The 24,927-nt window shown below is 35.9% G+C and overlaps 1 protein-coding gene across 16 annotated transcripts in view; it reads right to left on the bottom strand.

Moving 5' to 3' along the window:
• Nucleotides 1–24,927, bottom strand: part of EIF4G3 (eukaryotic translation initiation factor 4 gamma 3) — a 332,371-nt gene that overhangs the window by 217,537 nt on the left and 89,907 nt on the right. The window contains exon 1 of one of the 16 annotated variants that reach the window (XM_045782033.2): nt 12,852–12,870. The exons of the other annotated variants lie outside the window; for them this stretch is intronic. The gene's annotated coding sequence lies outside the window, so the exon portion shown is untranslated. Of the gene's footprint in view, nt 1–12,851; nt 12,871–24,927 lie in introns of those variants that run through there. 16 annotated transcript variants of the gene reach the window in all.

Here is a 24,927-nt window from a genome sequence, read left to right as displayed (position 1 = left end):
TTAATAGAAATTTTTTCCCCTAGAAACAAACTGCTTACATGCAACAAATCTCTAAGCTACAATTGTGCTCTATTTAATGCAAAAAGACCCCCATTACAGATGTCACAGTGCATAACACCCTACATGTTTGCTGTTAGTGTATTATAGAGCTTAATATCGTCACTAGCTTCAATTAGAAATTATACAAAATGTAAGTTGTTAACACAAGCCTAACCCAAGGAAATGGCAAAGGACTAATGAAGTTGTTGGGGACAAAAATCAAAGTTACACAAAACCTGGAATACTTCTTTCAAAATATTCCTAAATAAATGATTACTGAAACTTTAAATCTCTGACTAGAGTTTCTTCTCTCTGGCTAAATTATTTCATTTCAGATCATAACTGTTAAAATCCATATACTTCGAAGGTAGAGGCAAGAAGTTTTCATATAAAGCAAAAAACATGTTTCCCCATTATTTCAAACATATTACTACCATCTCAATTACAGAGGCAGGGAAGAGAGGTATAAAATAGCTGATTATGACAACTACTTAACCAATTCCAAAGCTAAAAAGATTATTGTCTTTTTTTTTTTTTCAGATTTTATTTATTTATTTGACAGAGAGAGAGAGACAGCCAGTGAGAGAAGAAACACAAGCAGGGGGAGTGGGAAAGGAAGAAGCAGGCTCCCAGCGGAGGAGCTTAATGTGGGGCTCGATCCCAGGACTCTGGGATCACGCCCTGAGCCCTAGGCAGACGCTTAACGACTGAGCCACCAGGCGCCCCTATTGTCTTTCACATAATATTAATCCAAAGCAAAATTAACAATTTCTTGAAGTACACTGGTGTACTGTATTTAAGCTTAGAAGATAATATGCCCAATAAACTTTTTTTTTTTTAAGATTTTATTTATTTATTTGACAGAGATAGAGACAGCCAGCGAGAGAGGGAACACAAGCAGGGGGAGTGGGAGAGGAAGAAGCAGGCTCATAGCGGAGGAGCCTGATGTGGGGCTCGATCCCATAACGCCGGGATCACGCCCTGAGCCAAAGGCAGACGCTTAACCGCTGTGCCACCCAGGTACCCCCCCAATAAACTTTTTTATTTTTTAAAGATAGTATATTTTTGCCTTGGCAATAATGCGCAGCTTCTAGAATTCTTACTCATTTGCTGATGGGAGTGTAAATTTGTACAACCACTTTGGGAAAGAATGTGGTATTAACTACTAACCATGAAAATAGGCATACCCTATGACCCAGCTCCTCCATTCCTAGCTATACATCTGTAAGAAACAGGAAAATGTGCACCAAGATACATGTACAAAAATGTTCATAGTTGTATTGGTCTTACTAAGCAAAACTAGAAATAATACACCTATTATTTAACAGGAGGATGGACCAATAATGCAGTATTTTCCTATGCAGAAATTCAACGAAAAATTAGAGCAACACACAACCTGAAGGACTCTCATAAACCATAAAGAATATATACAGTATGATTCCCAAAGAGTTCCAAAGAAGAAAATTAGTTTAGAAATACATACATGGATGGCAAAACTGTCCATAAAAGCAGGGGATTTTTTTTTTTTTTAAGGCAGATACATTACTTTGAGAAGAGAGGGAGTTGTGCACAGGCAAGACCACACACTATTTTATTTTTTCTACCTGGGAGGTGATACACGATTTCTGCCTTAAAATGACTTGTTAAAGTCTTTTAGTTTCCTGCACTTTTACGCATGTACATTTTAATCCCTTCTACTCCCTAAAAAAGATTAAAGACAAAAACAAGCAAACTACCCAATAGCTGGAGTAAAATATTAGTCACATTAGCATAAGTTATAATGTCATTACAGAGTAGAAAGTATATGAAAAAAATAAATATTGGCACAAGAGAGGGAACCTCTAAAACTGTGACTTAGTGAAAACTTCAGCTCACTAGTGAATTTTCATTCAAGATTTCTACCTTAAAACAATTTCCTATAGGGGCGCCTGGGTGGCTCAGTCGTTAAGCGTCTGCCTTCGGCTCAGGGCATGATCCCAGGATCCTGGGATTGAGCCCCACATCAGGCTCCCTGCTCCACTGGGAAGCCTGCTTCTTCCTTTCCCACTCCCCCTGCTTGTGCTCCCTCTCTCGCTGGCTGTCTCTCTCTCTGTCAAATAAATAAATAAAATCTTTAAAAAAAAATTTCCTATAAAAAATCGGTATTTGGTGATTGCTGAGCAATATAAATTAAAGGATCTTTTGAAAATATAAAGGTAAACCATAAAGATAATGCAAACTAACATTAGTCAAGTTTATAAACTTTATTTAGCACCAAATCACCTGATTTGATAAAATATTCTGGCCAATTAAGAGTTATCAAACATATGGGGTGCCTGAGTGGCACAGCGGTTGGGCGTCTGCCTTCGGCTCAGGGCGTGATCCTGGTGTTATGGGATCGAGCCCCACATCAGGCTCCTCCGCTAGGAGCCTGCTTCTTCCTCTCCCACTCCCCCTGCTTGTGTTCCCTCTCTCGCTGGCTGTCTCTCTCTCTGTCAAATAAATAAATACAATCTTTAAAAAAAAAAAAAAGTTATCAAACATAAACTACAATTTTCAAAGAATAATTAAAATATAGAAAACATTAATATTTCCTGAACGTGATCATTCTTTCATAAACTCCAGATCCATGAAATACCATGAAGGAAACATATGGGGAGGAAAAACGGCCAGGTATAAGCAATAGGGAGCGGAGACTATGGAGAACTGGGGAGAAAGGCCAACACTTCAAAGGACAATAAATACTCAGACACTCAGCTGTAGCCAAAGTGCTGCCATTCAGAAATTCCAGATAAGTAATGTTATATCTTCCAAGTTTTCAAGAGAAACCCAAAATAAGGATTTTTACATGAAATTTCCCTAACTTCCAAAACACTATACAAGCCAAATAGAGATTAAGTACCCAGGCAGCCAGTGTATGAATCTGGCTCTAGGGGTACCCTCATGATTATCATGAAATATAAACCTTCTATTTTAAAGAAGCACTCCCATACAGACTTGTGACTGGATTCTAGATAGGCACTGACTGAATACAGATATATTCTTAAATGTTCTACACCCATATATAAAGCATTATGCTTTTACTTACTGCACATATATGCCTAATATATAATATATGCAATAAAACACAGTGCTTAAAAATACATAGTAATTAAATCTTTACTAAAAGGATTACAAAAGAAAACTACAGAATTCCTATCAAGTAATATTAATGTTTTCAACAACAAACGATACATATAAAGGTAAAAAGAGCATATGCTTTATATCTGAGAAGCCATCATTGATTTTTTTTAAATACTCTGATAAAGTTTATTTAGTGAGGTAATCTAAAACATTCCAAGAGCTTCAGCTCCCACATGGAAATGACCAGGTTCAATCTGGGGTAGACCGGAAAGATTCCAAAGCTTTCCTTACTTGGTTATTTTCAATACTATGATCCTCTAGCATCTGGATGGGTAAGTAGTTTTCCCTATTAGTTTTTCATATCATACTAGTGTTTCCTTCAGACCATTTGTTTCCCACTCTTTACAGTTATTTATTTATTACAGATATTGGGAAATACATAAAAGCTGGCCTACTCAACTAAAAAGGAGCACCATACTAGATACCAGAAAACTTTCCTTAATATCATGACATTTTTCACATTCTCTCTGACATTACCACTACCAATGCCCACCTACCAACAAGAAAGAAGAGAGGGGAGCCTGGGTGGCTCAGTCAGTAAAGCACCCAACTCTTGATCTCAGCTCAGGTCATGATCTCAGGGTGGTGAGATTGAGCCCCCTGTCGGGCTCTGTGCTGGGCATGGAGCTTGCGTAAGATTCTCTCTCTCCCTCCCCCGTCTGCCCCTCCCCACATCTCTCTCTCCCTCTCTAGAAAAAAAAAAAAAAGAAAGAGAGTAAATGACTTTCCTCTTTGCTCTATTCTTAGCTACACTTAATCAGGTTGAACCATATAAGATTCCAGGAATTCAAGTGTTTCTGATATTTTAAAAGAAGGCAATTTTATATAATTCAAGTAATATTTAAACACTCAAGCCAACAGATCCTATCACCAGCAGTTCTACCACAGACTTAAAACAGTAGGTGGTAGGAGGTATTACTGTGGAATAGAAAGGATTAGAGGGAGAACAGTAAAGAAAAAAAAAAGGTTCAGATGCCTATTAGATATGCCATTGTAAGTGATACGTAGTCAGTGGAATATACGACTCTAATCTCTAGAGAAGAGTCAGGGTGAAGGAGGATAAATATAGGGGTAGGTTCATTATCAAAGTTCCAGATAGTCTCTAAGCTAAGTATGAAAACTGGCAAATGAAAAGATGAAAAGTTTTGAAATTTATAAACCAGGAAGGCAAAAACCAAAGCAAAAAGTTATTTTTGGACCAGTTTGGTCAGTATTAATCAGTACATACTCAAGAAGCAGTCACTCTCTCTATGGAATCAATATGGTTTCTTTTTTCTGTTTACAATTTTAAAAGGAAAAAAAAAACCCCAAGATTATCATTGAGTAAATCGGTAATGCCCTAAACTAAAATTTTTTAAAAATTCATTCTTGGTGTGCCTGAGTGGCTCAGTTGGTTAAGCATCTGCCTTCGGCTCAGGTCATGATCAGGGGGTCCTGGGATCAAGCCCTGAGTCCGGCTCCCGACTCAGCAGGGAGTCTGCTTCTTCCTCTCCCGCTGCCCCTTCCTCTGCTCATATTCTTTCTCACTCTCTTCCTCTCAAAATAAATAAATAAAATCTTAAAAAAAAAGTTTAGAATCTCAGAATTTCAAAGGTGATTAAGCCAATTTCAGCAGTCCTAGGATCAATAAGGACAAGGACTTAGGACCACAGGGAAAGAGAAGACACAACAATAGATTTTTTTTTAGGTTGGTTCAGTATTGTTTGTAATTGAGGTATAATAGACAGAAAACAATTTTTTAAAAAATATTGGGTCTGCTGATATTAAGACAGATTATAAAGGACAGAAGACATACCATGCAGAGATCATAATACAAACCAATTCGATACGATCCCTTCTTTTACCTCCTCTGTCTTACAGTCAACTGTAAGCTTCAATGCTCTGTCAGGCACTGTAGTAAGCTAGACAGAGAAAACAGTCTTTGAAAGGAGCTCCAATAGAAAGGAAGTCACAGGTAAATAAAGAAACAAATCATGTGATAATTACTATTTGATGTACATTTAAAGTATTGCTGAAAACCAGAAGTAACCAGGTCTGAAACTTTGGAAAGGTTTGGTGACATCTGACTTGCAACTTGAGAAGTGAAAAGCTTCAGTTCAGAACAAGATTTAGAGACAGGATATCAAAAAGAAAGTTAATGGGTACAGGGGTAAGAAGGCAAAACATGTTCTGCAAACAGAAAAAGGGTTCTCTTTGGAAAGGGTCTGCAGAGGAAGAGAGAATGAATTAAATAGAGAGAAATGGGACTGGTACAACTGCAGCCTGATTTTATAGCCAAGTTGTGAAAAATTACATAATCCTCACTAAGATATTTTAATTTCTTGCTTTCTGCAAAGAGGAGTCACTGAAATGTTAAAATCTCACCTCTTTTCTATTTTATGTTGAGAAGAGAGAAGCTAAAATGTTGACACAAAAAGTGTACTAAATGTTCATAGCAGCATTATCCATAGTATCTGAAAAGTGGAAATAACTCAAATATCAACCATCTGGAGTTACCTACCAACAGACTAAATAAATATGGTATATCCATACAACAGATACTATTCAGCGATAAAAGCATTATGCTAAGAGACGTAAGTCATTACAAAGGACCAGATACTATATGATTCCACTTATATGAAATGTCCAGAAGAGGCAAATCTGTAAGAGACAGAAAGTAGATTAGGGGCTGCCTAGGGCTGGGGGTGATGGGCTAATAAGGACACAGGATTTCTTTTTGGGGTAATGAAAATGTCCCAATACTGACTGTGTTTATGGCTGTAAAACCCTCAACATGATAAAATCCAATGAACTGCAGATTTTGAATGGGTGAATTATATGGTATTTGAATTTTATCTCAATAAAGTTGAGAGAAAGAGACAGAAGCTAGAGCTGAGGAAATAAGCTAGGTAGTGGGAAAGGAGATGATTTTCACATGGGATTCAATTAAAAAAAAGACTTTGAGAAATAACAATAACTTTAATCAAGAGCTTCAGAGATGACTTACAGTTTCTACCTGCAATACATCACAGGAACTGAAGGCATCAACAAGAAAACTATGAAGAAACATGTCTGGCTGCAGGAAAAGACATGGCCAAATCTGAAGTACTTTCTCCTACTCACCTAATCTGAACTTCAGATCATGGGTTTCACTGACACAAAACAAACTTAGCAATGTCTCTTAGCTACTACTATTATGTTGTTTTTTCTATTCTTCTTTCATATGTTAAAAGCTAAGGCACCAAAAATACCAGTGGAGAAAATATAACCATACCTAATTTCAGCTCTATCATTTAGCAGGTATATTACTATGGGCAAATAACTTGAAGTTTCACTTTCCCACCATATAAAATGAGGAAATCTTAGAGGGATGTACTGAAAATAAGAGATAAATTTTGAAGAGTATCTAATATAATGCCTAATACAGAAAAATTGGAACCTACTAATATTTCTGCCCACAAATTAAACATTAGGTTCATAAAAATCTTTATAAGAAGATACAAATTATTTATTTGTTTGTTTATTTTTGAGAGAGAGAGAGAGAGAGAGAGAGAGAGAGAGAGAGAAAGCGAGCCCCTGCACATAGGGAAGACAGAATCCTTATTTATTTATTTATTTATTTATTTATTTATTTATTTTTGAGAGAGAGAGAGAGAGAGAGAGAGAGTGTGTGTGTGTGTGTGTGTGTGTGTGTGTGTGAAAGCGAGCCCCTGCACATAGGGAAGACAGAATCCTCAAGCAGACTCCACACTGAACGCAGAGCCAGATCGATGCAAGGCTCAATCCCAGGACCCTGAGATCATGACTTGAACTGAAACCAAGAGTCAGAGCCACCCAGGCACCCACAAGTTATTTTTTAAATACACAATTTAACCTGGTATATAGTGCATCTGTAAGCATGAAGTACATGAATTTGTATTACATATGTGCACAATGACTATTTTTAGAACATAAAAATATTCAATTAAGAAGAAATAAATGAGTTTTAGATCAGTTTCTCTTAGCTATGTTAGCATACGAAGGAATTGTAAAAGTTAGAGGGATAGCATGAGGTAACAAAGCTCTTTAACTCACTATATCTTCTTCATTGATATGGTCACAGAAACAAATCAGCAAAAAGTGCAGCAGAACTAAGAGCAAATCATGAAATCCTTGTCAAAAACAAATAAAATGGAAATTAACACTGAATCACTGGTTAGTGGAAAATGGAGTAATTCACTGATTGTATAATGAAATAAATTCCTATATCCTCTGATGAAGATTCTCTAAGGAAATGATCTTCGGTTCCGAAAGGAGCACCCACATACATTTTAGAACCAGATTTTCAGTACTCTTAACATAATTCAGGTTCAAACAGTACAAAGGAGAAAATCCCAAGGGAACAGACTGACACCATACCTAAAACTACATTTGGATTAGAAACAGAGATGGTTTCCCTACAGTTTAGTCTACTTTATTCAGAGGCCATATGAGAGCTCCTGCAAATCTCACAGGAAAGATACCATGGAGATTATCATTCTACCTTAATACAGGAGTTAACGACAGAAATTCTACTAAAGGTGAAACCAGAAAAAAAATCAGACAAAAAGAGTAAGAGTTCAAAAAGCAACAGATAAGAAGGAAATAGGAGTTAGAAACAAAATAACACTGTTCTGTTTCATTTTAGGGTGCCTGGGTGGCTTAGGCAGTGAAGTATTTGACTTTGGCTCAGGTCATGATCTCAGGGTCATGAGGTTGGGCTCCACGCTCTCCTTCTCCCTCTACCCCTTCTTGCCCCTCCTCCCCCTACTCTCACTTTCTCTCCAAATAAATAGAATAGACTAGAATATGATTTCTATCAAGAGTCCAAACTGTATGTTCTAAAAGTCTGCTTAGTTGTTAGGGGACCAAAACAGTGACCTAACTATATTGAGAGTAAACAGAGGAAAGAGGAGAGGAGTGTAAAATAACTGAAACACCAGTCATCAAAGCAAAGAGTTAATGGGTAATGACAAACACTAGTAGAAAACTGTTTTATTTAGAGATACAGAGGTAATGCCAGAGAAACTAAAAGCAAAACTAGCTAAAAGCAGGACTGCCACTGTAGGGCACGACTGGAGAGTGAAGAGTAAGCAGGGGAATGTTTCTTTGCATTATAAACCCTTCTATATTATTTGCATTTTTTATTTTTTTAAAAGATTTTCTTTTTAAGTAATCTCTGCACTCGATGTGGGGCTTGAACTCACAACCCCAAGATTAAGAGTTGCATGCTCTGCCAGCCATGTACCCCTATTATTTGCTTTTTAAAAACCACATGCATTCTCTGTTTTCATTAAATAGATGGATAAGTGTTAAGCAGCTGTTAAGAATTATCATAAAGGGGTGCCTAGGTGGCTCAGTCGGTTAAGCATTTGCCTTCACCATCAAGCTCCCTGCTGCAGGGAGTCTGCTTTTCCCTCTCCCTCTGCCACTCCCCCTGCATGTGCTCTCATGCTCTGTCAAATAAATAAAATCTTTAAAAAAAAAAAAGGAATTATCATAAAGAAATCACCAAGGTAATAAAGATCAATAGGCAAGGATAAGGATGTTCATCACAGTATTATTTATAAAAAAAAACCATAAAAATCACCAAAGTGCCCATCAACAGATTAGTTGTATAAATGAAAGTATAAAAGGAACACTGTTATTTATTTATAAACATCTTCACCCCTAAAACTGCTTTCTTCTCAATACAACCAAAATTCTCATGATATAGTTTTTTATTTAATGATGCAAGCCATTAAGAAGCTAAGGTACTAAAAATATCATAGGAGTTAAGACGTATAATTCTATGATGTCATGATAAGATAAGCACGATATACTAAGATAAAAAATGTAATTTACAAGCAATACATATTAAGTACAAACAAAAGGTTTTTAAAGTTATATCTGTATTTTAAATTTTTCTGTGTCTATTTTATATATGTGTATAAAAATACAAAACATCTAGAAAAATCTCACTCTATATAGGTATTTCTCTGGGAAATAAGATAATGGTGGACTTCCATTGTCTTCACACTTTCATCTTCTGTTTTTTTCTAAATTGGCATTATTTGGTCAGAAGAAAATTAAAGCTAGGAGTCAGCTGTTTAAATATTATTTAAACACGATATTTATAACAGTAAAAAATATATTATCCCTTGGGGAATGGGTAATTACATCCTTAAAATATATATTTGGAAAGACTTTTTTTTTTTTTTTAACAAGAAGTTGCTTATAATTTTAGGGCAAGAAAGAGGAATATGAAATTATGGTACACTAATTTCAAAAGTATTTTTTTTTAAGTGTACCACAAAACAACTACAAAAAACATGTGAAAATGAGTGGCATGACCCTTTTTGTGGGTCTTTTTCTTTTCCCCTCTTATACTTTTCTGAGTTTCACTTTTTTCAAGCAGGAACACATCAATTTTATAGTGAACAAAATCTGGTATTCGGAACTTGGTTGGTTGATAAGGTTTCCACATTGAACTATGGAATCCTACTTAAGCCAATGATGTATGTACCCGAGGAAAACAAGGTTCAGTTATCCTCTGCCCATGTCACCACTCAGCAATCAATCATCACTGTGATTCTCATTATCTGTTTGCCTCCTTGTAGTACTTATGGAAAGGGACTGGATGTAACAAGCACTTATGACAGTGCCTGAAGACAAGTGGCCACTCAGATGATTAAGTATAAATAATGTATTATTAATTCCACCAAATCTCATTATTTATACTTTGGCTCTTTTGACAGTAAAACTGATTTAGAATATCAACTCATAAATACCAGGAACAACTCATGTGGCCAGAGCTGCCTTAAAATACATAAAGGGAGTAAGCTAAGATAGCAAATGGACTTTTTATTTCTTTCATTGCTAACAGTAGCCTGGAGGACTGTTTTAAGATTCCAAGGTCCTGCTTTTGGGAGGGAAGATGGAGGCAGAGTAGGGAATTTCAACGTTGAGTCACTATACTGTACAACTGAAGCTAATATACAACACTGTATCTTAACTATACTGGAATTAAAAGGAAAAAAAATTCCAAGGTCTTTTCCTAAGTCAATAGTAAAACCTTAATCAAATTTAGGGATTGCTGTCTTAGGAAAAAATTACAGAGAATGGTAAGGAGTATCTATTCTACAAATAGATAATCCAACCATTTAGTAAAACTACCTTCACACATAAAAACTAGTAACTCTTAGCTTTCCACTCTGGACAAGGTTGTATATCAGTTGGGAGGTTACTGTATGGATTTAACAACTGCAATAGTACTAGTCATTTTTCATTTTACAACTTAACTTCTTTTAAATTCTGGTTTGCTTTCTTTTTGCTGACCTTTCTGTGGCTAATGAACCATTTATATAACTAATCAAGGTAAGTAAATTTGTTTTTAATTCCAAGGTATTAGAACTTAAAACTTGGTATTCAACTATATACAAGCATAAATTCAATTACATTATCAAAATCAATTTAAGTTGCTCTGGAACAGGCCTAAGGCATGTGAGACATTTGATACATGACCCCATAGAGAAGAGGAGTCAAAGATCATCACAGTACACAAAATAAGTGAACCTTCTCTCTTATTACTTGTTCTCCCCCCGAACCTAACATAAAACATAAGCATGAAGAAAATCAGCTGCCCCCCAAACTCTTTTTCTGTGATGTAATTTATTATCTTCTTCTGGAGAATACTTAGCATTTGTGATAAAATGTTTGGCCAATATTCAGAAAGACTTGGCATCAAGACCTCTTCCGGAAAGCTTCCTAGCCAACCCAGTTGACTATCAATCAGTCTAATAATCTTTTAGTCATACATTTCACTGTTATACCTCTTTTCTTTTCTTTTCTTTTCTTTTCTTTTCCTTTCTTTTCTTTTCCTTTTCCTTTCTTTTCTTTTCGATAAATGTCTTCATCAAGAGAAAACTCTGAATTGGCCTTTAAAAGTTTGAAATAAAGGGATGCCTGGGTGGCTCAGCTGATTGAGCATCCCACTCTTGGTTTCAGCTCAGGTCACGATCTCATGGGTTTTGGGATCTAGCCCCACGTCAGGCTCTGCCCTTGGTGGGAAGTCTGCTTGAGATGCTCTCCCTCTGCCCTTCCCCCAACACATGTGCACATGCCCACGTGCACTCTCTCACTCTCAAGTAAATAAATCTTTAAAAAGATCTGAGGGGCGCCTGGGTGGCTCAGTCGTTAGGCGTCTGCCTTCGGCTCAAGTCATAATCCCAGGGTCCTGGGATGGAGCCCTGTGTGGGGCTCCCTGCTCTGCAAAGAGCCTGCTTCTCCCTCTCCCACTCCTCCTGCTTGTGTTCCCTCTCTCACTGTCTCTCTCTGTCAAATAAATAAATGGATTCCTAAAAAAAAAAAAAAAGATCTGAAATAAATATTTCACACATGCTAATTTTTCTGAATTTTCTGAAAAGTTACTAAACAAATGCTTATTGAACAAATAAAGACTCAAAATATATTGCTGATTTTACAAATCTTAAAATTCCCAACAGTCAAAGGTTCTTTGGGATGTATAACAGTTAAAGAAATTAAACACGCATCTGTTGAATACTCTGCATGCTATATGGCAATTAAACAAACACAGAACGACACAATGGACAAAGATGCTAATCCTTCACAACCTCTTGCCTACAGGATTCCTGATAGCCAGAATGTGCTTTTAAAAGATAAAAAGGGAACTGTATGAGGTTGTAGTTAAACATTTCATGTCTATCAAAGCTTGCAGTAAAAAATGACCTCGCTATTCATGCCACCAACTTCACAGCAATAATAAATACATGGTTTTTTTTTTTTCGTTTTCTTTTTCCTTGAAATAATTACAACTCCATTTACCACACAATTACTTATGACAGTCCAAATCCCTAGGACTCATTTTATTTTAAATTGGTCTCTATCAGTTGTTTTGTTTTTAACAATGGTACATATAACACTTTATAAATGGACCTGAAGGGAATATCCGAGAGTTTAATGAAACATTTTCAAAGTTCTTTGACCTTAAAGGTCTTGGGTATTGTTCCTATGATTTTTTTATCTGAGAAATTCAAAAGCAATTTATAACTGACATTTAACAACAGAACAACTTTTAGATCTTTAAGGTTAATCCTTCTTTTGAAGGAGAAAAATAAGGTAAACACATATTAAATAATATTTTAATTAGGCATGTGATTTAACATTTAATGAGCAAATCCACATTAAATATTAAAAAGAAATCCTAATTTTCATAAATGTCATTACTCAGCAGATACCAAGACAGGCAGAAAAGCAGAGCCAGAATTTTAAAAAACCAGGATATAAATAAGCTCCACATAAATAAAAGCTAAAAAAGGTACTTCAAGATGGAGGAGGGTAGATAAATCTTAATAAAGCAGGTCCATTTAACATACAACGTACAAAGTAACAACAGGGCTACTTCCCTATGCTGAGAATCAGGACCACAGTGCAACAGAGCACCCTTGCAAAGGAAACGTAATCTAGACTAGAGCAAGGAATCTTGTGAGGGTTCTTTCACTATATTCAAAGGATCCTTGGACTCTCTTAAAACTGCAATAAAAATATGTATGTTTATACGTTCACTGTTCTGCAAAGTAGATCCATAGCTTTCATCAAATGATCGAGAGTCCTGATCCTAAAAATGTTGAGTTTTGTAGTGTTTTTTATCTTACCTGTGAGAGCTGAACAAAGAGAAGGCAGTTTCCCACACAGTAAAATGTAGTACGTCACATGAGCTGTGAAGATAGACAGACCTGTACTCAAATTATCCAACTTCTTCGAGCCCATTTCCTTAATTGTAAACGAAGGCTATCCTAAGGATTAAACAGTGCAATGCACGTACAGCACCTAGGACGGTGCCTAGGACACAAGTATCACTCAATAAATGTTAAACATCCCCCTGAGTTCAAACCCAGCCCTTACACTTACTGGCTAGATGAAGCTGGGCAAGATTTTTCATCTCTGCATCTGTTTCCCCAACTAATACAGGGGGTATAATTATACTTACCCTCATACCTTTGCTATAAGGATTAAATAAGTTAATGCAAGTGCTTAGAATAATGTCTGGTGCATAGTAAGTGCTCATTAAGTGTTACATCATCAGTAACTGATAATGATAAAGAAAATGTTCTATAAACTATTCCACCAGTTTCCCCATAGTCCACTCCTCTGATCACGTGTGGTCAATCTTATATACATTTCATGCCTTACTACACTGTGGAGCAGTACTCTCATCATCCAGTTTAAAGGACTTAACTAGAATATGTTCTCCTTACCCTACTTCCACTAAGATAAAGTCCAAACCTTCTGCCCAACTGCATTTGATGGCTGAAAATTCATCTAGTCCTCTTCTTTCTCTGATGAACAGCTATATGCTCCACTACTCCAAGTACTTCTGCCTAATGAGAACCCATGATAACTCTTACCAATAAATATTACTTATTATTTAATTACATACACTTGTCTAATTTATATAGTCATTAATGTGTCCTCCTCATTTTCCAATATGTACTTAAAACAATGTATTACCATCTGGCCTGGTAAAGTAAGAACTCTTTACGATAAGAATCACAGTATTCACCATCATTTTCCCATATTATCTGACACAAAACCTTGAACACAGTTATCACTCAATAAACATTTACTAAGTTTATCTCAATTATTCTTTATCACTGCCACATTTTCAATATTTAAGCTATGATAGCAAGCTCCAAGAGGCCAGTTTTTCAGTTGTATTTATAATGCCACAGAAAAGTAAACTTCAAACACGTTTTAAATTTTACAAGAGATATGGGGCGCCTGGGTGGCACAGCAGTTAAGCGTCTGCCTTCAGCTCAGGGCGTGATCCCGGCGTTATGGGGTCGAGCCCCACATCGGGCTCCTCCGCTATGAGCCTGCTTCTTCCTCTCCCACTCCCCCTGCTTGTGTTCCCTCTCTCACTGGCTGTCTCTATCTCTGTCGAATAAATAAAATCTTTAAAAAAATAAAAATAAATAATAAATTTTACAAGAGATAAATAAACTTATTCCATGTTTAGAAAGAAAGTCAAATATAGAAAAAAGACTGGACCTAATTAGCTGGCATATTTTTAACAACAAAATACAGCAGCAGCAGCAGCAGCAGCATTTCATAAGTATTTGATGAAACTGACTGTGAGATCTGTCTAAAGGAGACTGATGTTATTAGTGACTGTTAAGAATGAGCTTTTTGGGGGGCGCCTGGGTGGCTCAGTTGTTAAGCGTCTGCCTTCGGCTCAGGTCATGATCCTAGGGACCTGGGATCAAGCCCCACATTGGGCTCCCTGCTCAGCGGGAAGCCTGCTTCTCCCTCTCCCACTCCCGCTGCTTGTGTTCCCTCTCTTGCTGTGTCTCTCTGTCAAATTTAAAAATAAATAAATAAATTTTAAAAAATGAGCTTTTTTATTATTTGAGAAAAAGAGAAAAGCGAGCACGAGTATGAGAGGAGCAGAGGAAGAGGGACAAACTCCCTGCTGAGCACAGAGCTCAAAGAAAGCCTGGATCCCAGGACCCCAAGATCATGACCTGAGCTGAAGTTAGACCAACTGAGGCCCCCAGGGGCCCCCAGAATGAGCTTTCTTATAAAACATTCTGAAGATGTTAGTAAAAGGGGAGCCCAGGAAGAACTAAGGAAATGATGAAATATACTCAATCCCAGGTATCTTACAAATTTTTGTAAAATTAAATCCAAGGTGATCTCTCAAAATAATACAAAGCTTGGACTGCCTAGCTGGCTCAGTCAGTGGAACATTTGATTCCTGATTGTGAGTTTGAGCCCCATGTTGCATGGAAACATTATTTTTTAAAAAATAATACAAGGCTTACAATCAGCTGGACTCTATGACTCAGCTATCCCACATATGGGTATGTATCCAAAGGAAATGAAAACAAGATATCAAAAAGATAAGTGTACTCTGGGGCGCCTGGTGGCTCAGTCAAACATCCAACTCTGGATTACAGCTCAGGTCATGATCCTGGGTTGGTGAGATCAGCCCCTAATGAGCTCTGCTCTGGGTGTGGAACCTGCTTAAGCCTCTCCTCTTTCCTGTGCCCCTTCCCCTCCCTCCCTCTCTTAAAATAAATAAATAAATAAATAAATAAATAAATGCACTCCATGTTTATTCCAACACTATTCACAACAGGCAAGATATGGAAACAACTTCAACATCAGATGAATGGATAAAGATGTGGTGTATGTACACACTCACTTATTATTCAGCCATAAAAAAAGAAGGAAATCCGCCACTTGAAACAACGTGGATAGATCTTGAGGGCATTATACTAAGCGAGATAAGTCAGACAGACAAAGACCAATACTTTATGATAGTACTTCTATGTGGAATATAAAACAAACTCATAGACACAAAGAGTAAAATGGTGATTATCAGGGGCTGAAAGATGAGGAATTGGGGAAATGCCGAACAAAGATTCCAGGATCTAATGCACAGCATGGTGATTATAGTAAAAAATACTGTATTACATACTTGAAAGTTGTAAAAGACTAGACCTTAAATGTTCTCACCATAAAAAAGAATAATTATGTGACATGATGGAGGTGTTAGCTAAGGTAATGGTGATAATCATATTGCAATATACAATATATCAAATCAACAGGTTGTATGCCTTAAATTTACAATGTTATATGTCAATTACATTTCAATAAAAAAATAAACTACATGGAAATAAAAGAAATACACGCCTTAGCTCAACTGACTACCTTTCTATAGTACTAATTTTTGTTAGCTTTTTTACAACTAATTTATAAAAATAAGGTGACAATAACCTAGAATTACAATAATTCCTGGCAACATTGTTAAAATTAGATTAGTTTAGCCCAAAAAAATTTGTATGAAATTATTAAAAATAAAGCAATGTATCTAACAGTATAGCAGTTACTGAAAAAAAGGAGGAAATATAAAAAGAGTGAACAGTATTTAACACATGGGTAATAACATTACAAGATTTTTATCTCCTAATTTTTTTAGTTTTCTAAAATGTACATTAGTTTATTAAAGGAAAGAGCTTACTTTCCTATTTTAATAAATTTAGACATTCCAAAGATTATCTTGTGTGATACTAAAGTGTTAAAAGCCACATTAAAATGGAACACATAAGCATTTTATCTAACACTACATTAAGCTTGTTCAGATGTCATTTCAAAGGGATGATAAGAGCAGTGAGTAGTTCCCTGGTTCTTGTTGTAATAGTGGTAAAACTAGAGTGGTGACAGTGGCAGCAGTTGCTGAATACCTGAATGATGTTTACGTATCAGGCTTTATCAGTTTTAAATGGATTTGTCTCATTTGACTTTCATAATGACCTTCTGAGATGAAAATAATAACTATCTCCATTTCATTAATGAGGAAGGAAAGTGAGGTACAAACGAGTTAAGAAACTTGCTCAATGACACACACAACAGCTATGTGAAAGCACCAGGATCTGAATATAACTGGTAGGATTCTGGAGCCAGTTAGCCTCGTTTCACCACTATCCATTCTGCTCCCCATGTAAATTGTAAATTCCAATTCATCCACTAATACCATAAATATCAAAGTATTTTTATAATTTAAATCTTAATCACATTATATCCATACCTGAAATCCTTCAATGGCTCCTACATGCCGAATAAAATCCAAATCTTTCAGGAACCTTTCAAAATTAGCATGATCTAGACTTTGTCACTCTCTAGAGCTGCAGTTTCCAATATGATTACCACGACCAGCTATTTAAATTTCAGTGAACGAAAATTAAATTGAAAATTCAGTTCCTCGGTCACATTAGCCACATTTCAAGTTCTAAGCAGGCATGCTTTTAATGGACAGCACCAGTTCCCAGCATCCCATCTTGTGCTATCTCCAGAGCACTGAGCTTCCCACAAACAGCAGAGCTCTACTCATCTGAATGCCTTAGAGCATCTGAAAATCTATCTGGAAGGTTCACACATTTCCTCCCTATCCATGAAGAGCTGAATTCTCCTCATGATTCAGATATCCTAAAATGCCACCTTCTCAAGCTTCCCACTCATACCTAATTAAGAATTACTCTGTTATTGGGGCATCTAGATAGCTCAGTCGGTTAAATGTCTGCCTTCAGCTCAGGTCATGATCCCAGGGTCCTGGGATTGAGCCCCATGTCAGGCTCCCTGCTCCCTCTGGAGTCTGCTTGTCCCTCTCCCTCCGCCCTGCTCGTGCTTTCTCTCTCTCTCTCTCAAATAAATAAAATCTTTTAAAAAAAATTACTCTTATCAATTTTATACCCTGCGTATCTCCTTCAAAGCACTTACTACAATTCTCATTAGTTTTCACTTTCATATCAATGTTTTTCTCCCAGTAGTTATATAGTACATAGTGGCTATTCAACAAATACTAGCTGGATTGAGCATTAACAATTTTAAGTAATCTTGATAATGTTACTAACATTTACGTAAAATAGAAATCAGGGTTACTCAGCCATGGCATTACTGACATTTTGGGTTGGATAATTTTTGTTGTGAGGCTATCCTGTGCACTTTGGGATGTTTAACTGCATCCTTGGTCTCCAGCCTTCAAGTGCCATAAGCATTCCTTCCCCACTCCCGCACCAAACTGTGACAATGAAAAATGTCTCCAAACATTGCCAAATGTCCCCTGGAGGGCAAAAGCATCTCTAGCTGAGAACCACTGACCTAGATTTTTTCAAGTGATTAGAGAATTCTGAATTGAACATTAAATCAACAGCCAATATTAAGAATATAATAAACACCAACAAATTGGTTAACCTAGGTGAAATAGACAAATTCCTAGAAACACAAAATCTATGAAGACTAAATCACAAAGAAACAGAAAATCTGAATTGACAGGTAACTAGTAAGGAAAATGAATCAGTACTCAAAAAACTTCCAAAAAATTAGAAAAGCCCTTGACCTGATGGCTTCATGAAATCCTACCAAACATGTAAAGAAGAAGTAATACCAATTCTTCTCAAATTTTTCCAGAAAACTGAAGAGAAGGAAATACTTCCTAACTCATTCTATGAAGCCAGCATGATCCTGATATCAAAGCCAGATGAAGACACTACAAGAAAACAACAGACCAATAACAATGCAAAAATCCTCAAAAAAAAAACAACAAAAGACACACAACACTAGCAAACAGAATCCAATAGCATATTAGAAGGATTATATATCATGACCAAGTTTTATTCCTTATATGCAAGGGCAGTTCAATATATAAAAATCAATCCGTATAATACACCACAACACCAACAACATGAAGGAGAAAACCCACCTGATCAGAAAAAACTTCACCACCTTTTCATGATAAAAAAGACTGAACAAACTAAAAATAGAAGGAAACTACCTCAACATAATAAAAGCTATATATGAAAAACCCACAGCAAACTTTGTACTCAGTGGCAAAAGACTAAGGCTTCTCCTCTAAAACCAAGAACAAAGCAAAGATGCCTGCTTTCACCACTTCTTTTCAACATAGTATTGGAAACCCTAGCCAGAGCAATTAGGCAAGAATAAGAAACAAAAGACATCTGAACTGAAAAAGAAGTAAAATTATTTGTTTGAGATGATATGATCATCTACGTAGAAAACCCTAGAGATTCCCCAAGAAAACGGTCAGAATAACAAATGAATCAGGAAAGCAGAAAGATACTATGCCAACATACAAAAATCAGTTGAATTTCTATACATGAGCAATGAACAATCTGAAAAGAAAATGAGGAAAACAATTCCATTTACAACAGCCTTAGAAAGAATAAAATACTGAGAAATTAACAAAAAAGGTGAAAGAATTCTACAATGAAAAATATAAAATGCCACTGAAAGAAATTAAAGACATAAATGAATGAAAACACATCTCATGTTCACAGATTGAAAGAGTTAATATTGTTAAGATGTCAATACTGCTGAAAGTGATCTATAGACCTAATGCAACCCCTACCAAAATCCCAATGATGGTTTTCACGGAAATAAAAAAATCCATCCAAAAATTTACATGGAATTTCAAGAAAGCTCAAATAAACAAAACAATCTTGAAAAGAATAAGACTGAAGGACTCACACTTCCTGATTTCAAAACTTACTACAAAGCTATAGTAATAAAAGCAGGGTGGTTTTGGCATAAACACAGACATATAGACCAACAGAAGACAATACAGGCACCAAAAATAAATACTCGCATGGATGCTCACATGATGTTCAACAAGGATGCCAGGACCATTCAATGGGAAAGAGTCTTGTCAACAAAGGGTACTGGGAAAATTGGATAACCACACGACTCAAAAAGGAAGGACATTCTGACATGTGCTACAACATGGATGAACACTGAGGACATTATGCTAAGTGAAATAAAGAAGTCACAAAAAGACAAATACTGTATAATTCCACTTACACAAGGTACTTATACTAGTCAAAATCATAGACAAAAGAAAGTAGAATGGTGGCTTCCAGAGACTCGGGGGAGGGGAAATGAGTTGTTATAGAGTAGTTGTTGTTGTTGTAATAGGCAGAGTTTCAGTTTTTAAAATGAAGACTTTTAGGGATGGATGGTGATGGGGCTCCACAAAAATGTGAATGTATTAGTACAACTTTAAAATGATTAAGATGGGGGATGCCTAGCTGGCTCAGTCAGAAAAGCATGTGGCTCTTGATCTTGGGATTGCGAGTTCGCGCCCCACGGTGGGTGTACAGATTAAACAAATAAACAAACTTAAAAAAAAATAATTTTAAAACAAAATGATTAAGATGGTAAATTTTATATTAAGCATATTTTACCACAATTGTATTAAAAAAAGGAAATATCGGAATGTGATTTTCATCTTTTATTTAAATTTCAAACACAAAAGTCTGGATTTCTAGCTATGGTCACATATCAGCCATGCTACTGGACAACAACAATAACTGTAAAACTACAATCTTCTTAGAACAAAATCCTTTTGTCACAACAGGAAAATTTCATTCCTTTTCTATACTCCATAATGTAAAAATATTGAACAGGAAAAAAACATTAAAAGGCTTTTAAAAAGTCCCAAAACATTCCTAATTATTACATTTCTACAACTGAGAAATGGGTAATAATTAAACCTTTGGTAATTTTATAGACAAAATATGACATCGTTTTACCAATGTTAAACATTCTTCCACAGCCACTTAAAACCTGCTAGTTTTCTCCTTTGTGAACTGTGAAATAGCACTTTTGACCAATTAAGTTAGCAAACACATTTGAAAATGGGAACACCTGGGGACACCTGGGTGGCTCAGTAGGTTAGGCAACAGACTTGATTTCGGCTCAGGTCAGGACCTCAGTGTTGTGAGATCGAGCCCCACAATGGGTCCATGCTCAGCACAGAATCTGCTTGAGATTCTTTCTCCCTCTTCCTCTCCCCCTACTCATGAAAGAAAGAAAAGAGAAAAGAAAAGAGAAAAGAAAAGAAAATATGTTTTTAATGGGAACACCTGAAACTCAAGATAAAATGAAATGGATACACTCCCATACTGTTTGCAGCAACATAACCTGCCATAACTGGGTAATACATCAAAAATATTAAGTATCTTTAAAGTGTGTGTTATTTTAACATACTAAGGCTACTTTTGAGAATCTTAGCCTAGAGAAATAATCCTATTTAAACAAAAATATGCACACATATATGTATGTATTTTATTTATGCATATGTACATATCACAAAATTTTTATAACAGAAAATAAAGGGAATCTTTAAACCAAACAGTTTTTAAATTTACTCATTATGTTAATTACTGTTTACCTCATTGACATGATACTGAAACTTATGTTTGTTCTTATAATGTTTACAAGTGTTACGCAATAACGTGGGAAATTAATTACAATACAATGTTGTATTAAAAAAGAAAACAACCAAACTGTATAATCACATGATTTTCAATATGTTTAATGAAAACGAAACTCTATCCTTTGGGGGGAAAAGAACATACAGAATATGTGATTATGTCAGCCATAAATTTTAAGCCTAAAGTTTACTTTTTCTAAAGATAATAATAATAAAAATAAAAATAATAATAATAATGTTTACTTTTTCTCCCAGGAAGAAGCTACTAATTAACACAACATGGAAATACCTCAAAATAATTAACCTAACAAAAGAAAAATCAAAGAACAACCAGCACCTATTGCATTATTCCTTTTCCTATTACAGTTTTTAATAAAGGTCTAGAAAATGAATCCACAATAACAGAAAGCTGACCAATGGTGGGGGAAGGTGGAAAGGTAAGATTACAAAGAGGAAGGAAGAAACTTTTAAGAATGATACATGGTAATTTTGATTGTGGCAAAGGTTTTCATGGGTATTTACGTGTTAAAACTTACCAAATTATACACTTCAAATATATTTAAATCATTGGCACTATATATACTGTATGTCAAATATACTCCAATAAAGCTGTTTATAAAAATAAAGTCTACATAAACAAATCATCACTTAAACTGGCATATTAACCACTGGGGAAAAAAATGGATTGTCATTCAGGGCTGGATTATAGGACAATTAAGTGGATTTATATCTTGCTGGATACAATTGTCTAAGGAGTATTGATCGGTCCATGCTAAATTTTGTCCCTGTACAGGGATTTCCACTGACATGTTGGCCTACTCAGTATTTATCAGAGACTGGGGAAAAAAACATAAAAGCATCTACAGTATGACAGAATCAAAACTTCAAAAGTATAAGCTGGCGGGGCACCTGGGTAGCTCAGTCATTAAGAGCCTGCCTTCAGCTCAGGTCATGATCCCAGGGTCCCGGAATCTAGCCCTGCATCAGGCTCCCTGCTCAGCGGGGAGCCTGCTTCTCCCTCTGCCCTTCCCCCCCGCTTGTGTTCCCTCTCTATGTCTCTCTCTGTCAAATAAATAAAATCTTAAAAAAAAATAAAAGTAGAAGCTGGCTAAAAGGATCATGAAATGTTACAGCATTAAGGATTAATTTATTCGGATTGAATTATCTATAGGATTTTTACAGAAACAGTTAATAACACAACTCTTCCAATCCACCAGAATATGTATGATTACTGCTTATTGTATTGAAGTCATTATTCCACAAAATTTTGTATTAAGTTTATTTCTGCAATTATATTAAGAATACGGGCTTAGGGGCACCTGGGTAGCTCAGTCGGTTAAGTGACCAACTCTTGATCTCAGCTCAGGTCTTGATCTCAGGGTGGTGAGTTCAAGCCCCATGTTGGGATCCATGCTGGCATGGAGCCTACTTAAAAATTTCATAGTTTGTTTTCCAGAAACATGCCAATTAAGAGAGTTATTAATATACTTCAAATTAATTCACTCCTCTTCAGTTTCGCCATTTCCTCTCTACCATATAACATATATTTCTCTTACTAGAGCTTAAAAACTACTGGCTTTATTTTTTTTCATATAATGAATCACTCTTATGTAATTATGGCTAATAAGGAATAATGACAAAAGTATCTCTCCCATCCCTGATAAATGTTCCAAAGAGAAACTTCTATAAATCAGGCTAAAATAAATAAATAAATGATAATCAGCCTAAAACATGTAACATGACAGCTTTATAAAAATTGAGTCCTGAAGTGCCTGGGTGACACAGTTAATTAAGCATCAAACTCTTGGTTTTGGCTCAGTTCATGATCTCAGGGTCCTGGGACTGAGCCCCATGTCAGGCTCCAAGCTCAGTGCAGAGACTGCTAGGATTCTCTCTCCCTCTCCCACTCCACCCACCCACCTCTCTCTCTAAGATAAATAAAACATTTTTTTTAAAAAAGCAGAAAATCTATCTAAAATGCTGACATAAGGGCATAAAGCCCGTATAACAGACATAAAAAAGTAAAATCTTTGATTGTATAATTTTTTAAGACTGGCCAAGATTCATTTTTGCCTTTCAAGGAATTCAACCAACTCAATTAAAGTGACATATGGGCACCATACAGTGAGGCAGGAGGAGGTGAACTGAGGGTTAGCCTTTATTTTATGACACAGGAATGATGCTAATGGACCTAGACACTAGAGAAATAGTGACCAATACATAATCTTGGGGCTGAGAAGGGGAATTAAAAATGTCCAAGCACCTGGTCACTACTCTCCTACTCATTCAGTTAATGTGCACAACACTGTAAAAGTGAGGCAAAGACTTAAATTGCTAAGAATGGAAACAACTGATCAAAAAAGTGAAGACTGCCATATTTTAAGGTAACTTTATATTGCCTAAAATAAAATCTCTTTTCATTCCAGAATAGGCACTATATATAATTGGTGCACCCACTTTTTTCATTGACTAAAGGACTATATATATGGCACTGGCTTCAAACAATAAAAGTCAAATTTGATCTAACTCAAAAATAAATTCAAAACTTTTGTTTCAAAACATGACATGTAAACTCTGTAGCACGCGCTGTGCTATCGTTCACAGGATTTGGATAACCTCCTCTGCAAAGTACTAAGTTAACAAAGTCACATGTCTTCATTTATGAGGAATTTCAAAAACATGTCTACACTTTAACTCAGTAATTTCATTTCTAGGAAGTTATTCTACAAAAATAATCTAAAATTCAGAAAAGGCTTTAAATTCAAGTAAGTTATTTCTAACGGAAATATTAGAAGCAACCTAATGTTTAACTTCTCACCTACATAATGTTTACATCTATTGATTTTTCTCAACAAAAACCCTGGTCCTCATCCAGTGTTCATCTGCATGAAAAGTAGCACATTCATTCAGTTACTCAGGCCAAATCCCTAACAAAACCCTTTACTCTTCTTCCACATCTCACATCCAAGCTATCATGATATCCTACTGAGTCTACTTTTAAAATACATACCAAATTCCACTACTCGTCTCTTTTTCTGTACCACCTTAGAGGAAGCCACCATCATCTTCTGCCTGTTTTACTATAATAACCTCTTAATTCATCTTCTTGCTTCCATTTCACCACCAGCCACCTGCCCTCATCAGTCTACTCTCTAAGGAATAGCTACAGTGGCCTTTAAACAGAAATTCAGACCTACTGCTTTTAAGTTTCTAAAGGCTTTTTTCCATCACATTTAGATTAAAATCCAAATAATTACCATGGTAAATAATGCCCCATATGTTCCAGATAGTTTGAATTCTATCCCCACCCTGTCTCACTCCAACCACACTAGTTTCCTTGCAGTTCTAAGATGACATTAAGCACATTGCTATCCCTAGGCCTTTGCACTACTGTTCTTTCTACTGGAAATATGTTTTTCCGAGAAATCTGCAAGGCTCACTCCCTCACTTCTTAGCTTTCTACTTAAATGCCTTTAGACAGAATGTCCAGGATTATCCAGTCATTCTCCATCCCTTTAATACTACTTATTTTCATCAAGACACTTATTCCTACCCACTACTATAATGCACATATATTTGTTTACTTTCCTTCTATCCCACAGAACAGTATAAACTCTATGAGTACAATGGGTTTGGTTTGCTCACTACTACATCCATAACACCAAACAGTGCCTGACACACATTAAAAGCTCAAGAAATATTTGTCAAATGTTCAGTGAATATTAAATTCTTATGACAAAATAAACAGCCATTTATTACTTATAACTATATGTTTCAACTAGCATTGGAAAAGCTAACATTATAATATAAGCTGACAGAATATCTTATACAGAGCCTACCACACAGAAAAAAAAAGACACAGGAAACTAAACCAAAAAAAAAAAAAAAATGGTTATAGTAGTTGCTTCTAAAAATCACTCAAGATTACTAAAAATTTT

Source organism: Ursus americanus, chromosome 33, assembly GCF_024610735.1.
Source record: "Ursus americanus isolate L20-20 chromosome 33, mUrsAme1.1.p, whole genome shotgun sequence".
Lineage (NCBI taxonomy): Eukaryota > Metazoa > Chordata > Mammalia > Carnivora > Ursidae > Ursus > Ursus americanus.
The sequence above is the reverse complement of the archived record's forward strand: the minus strand, read 5'-3'. Positions and strand labels throughout refer to the sequence as shown.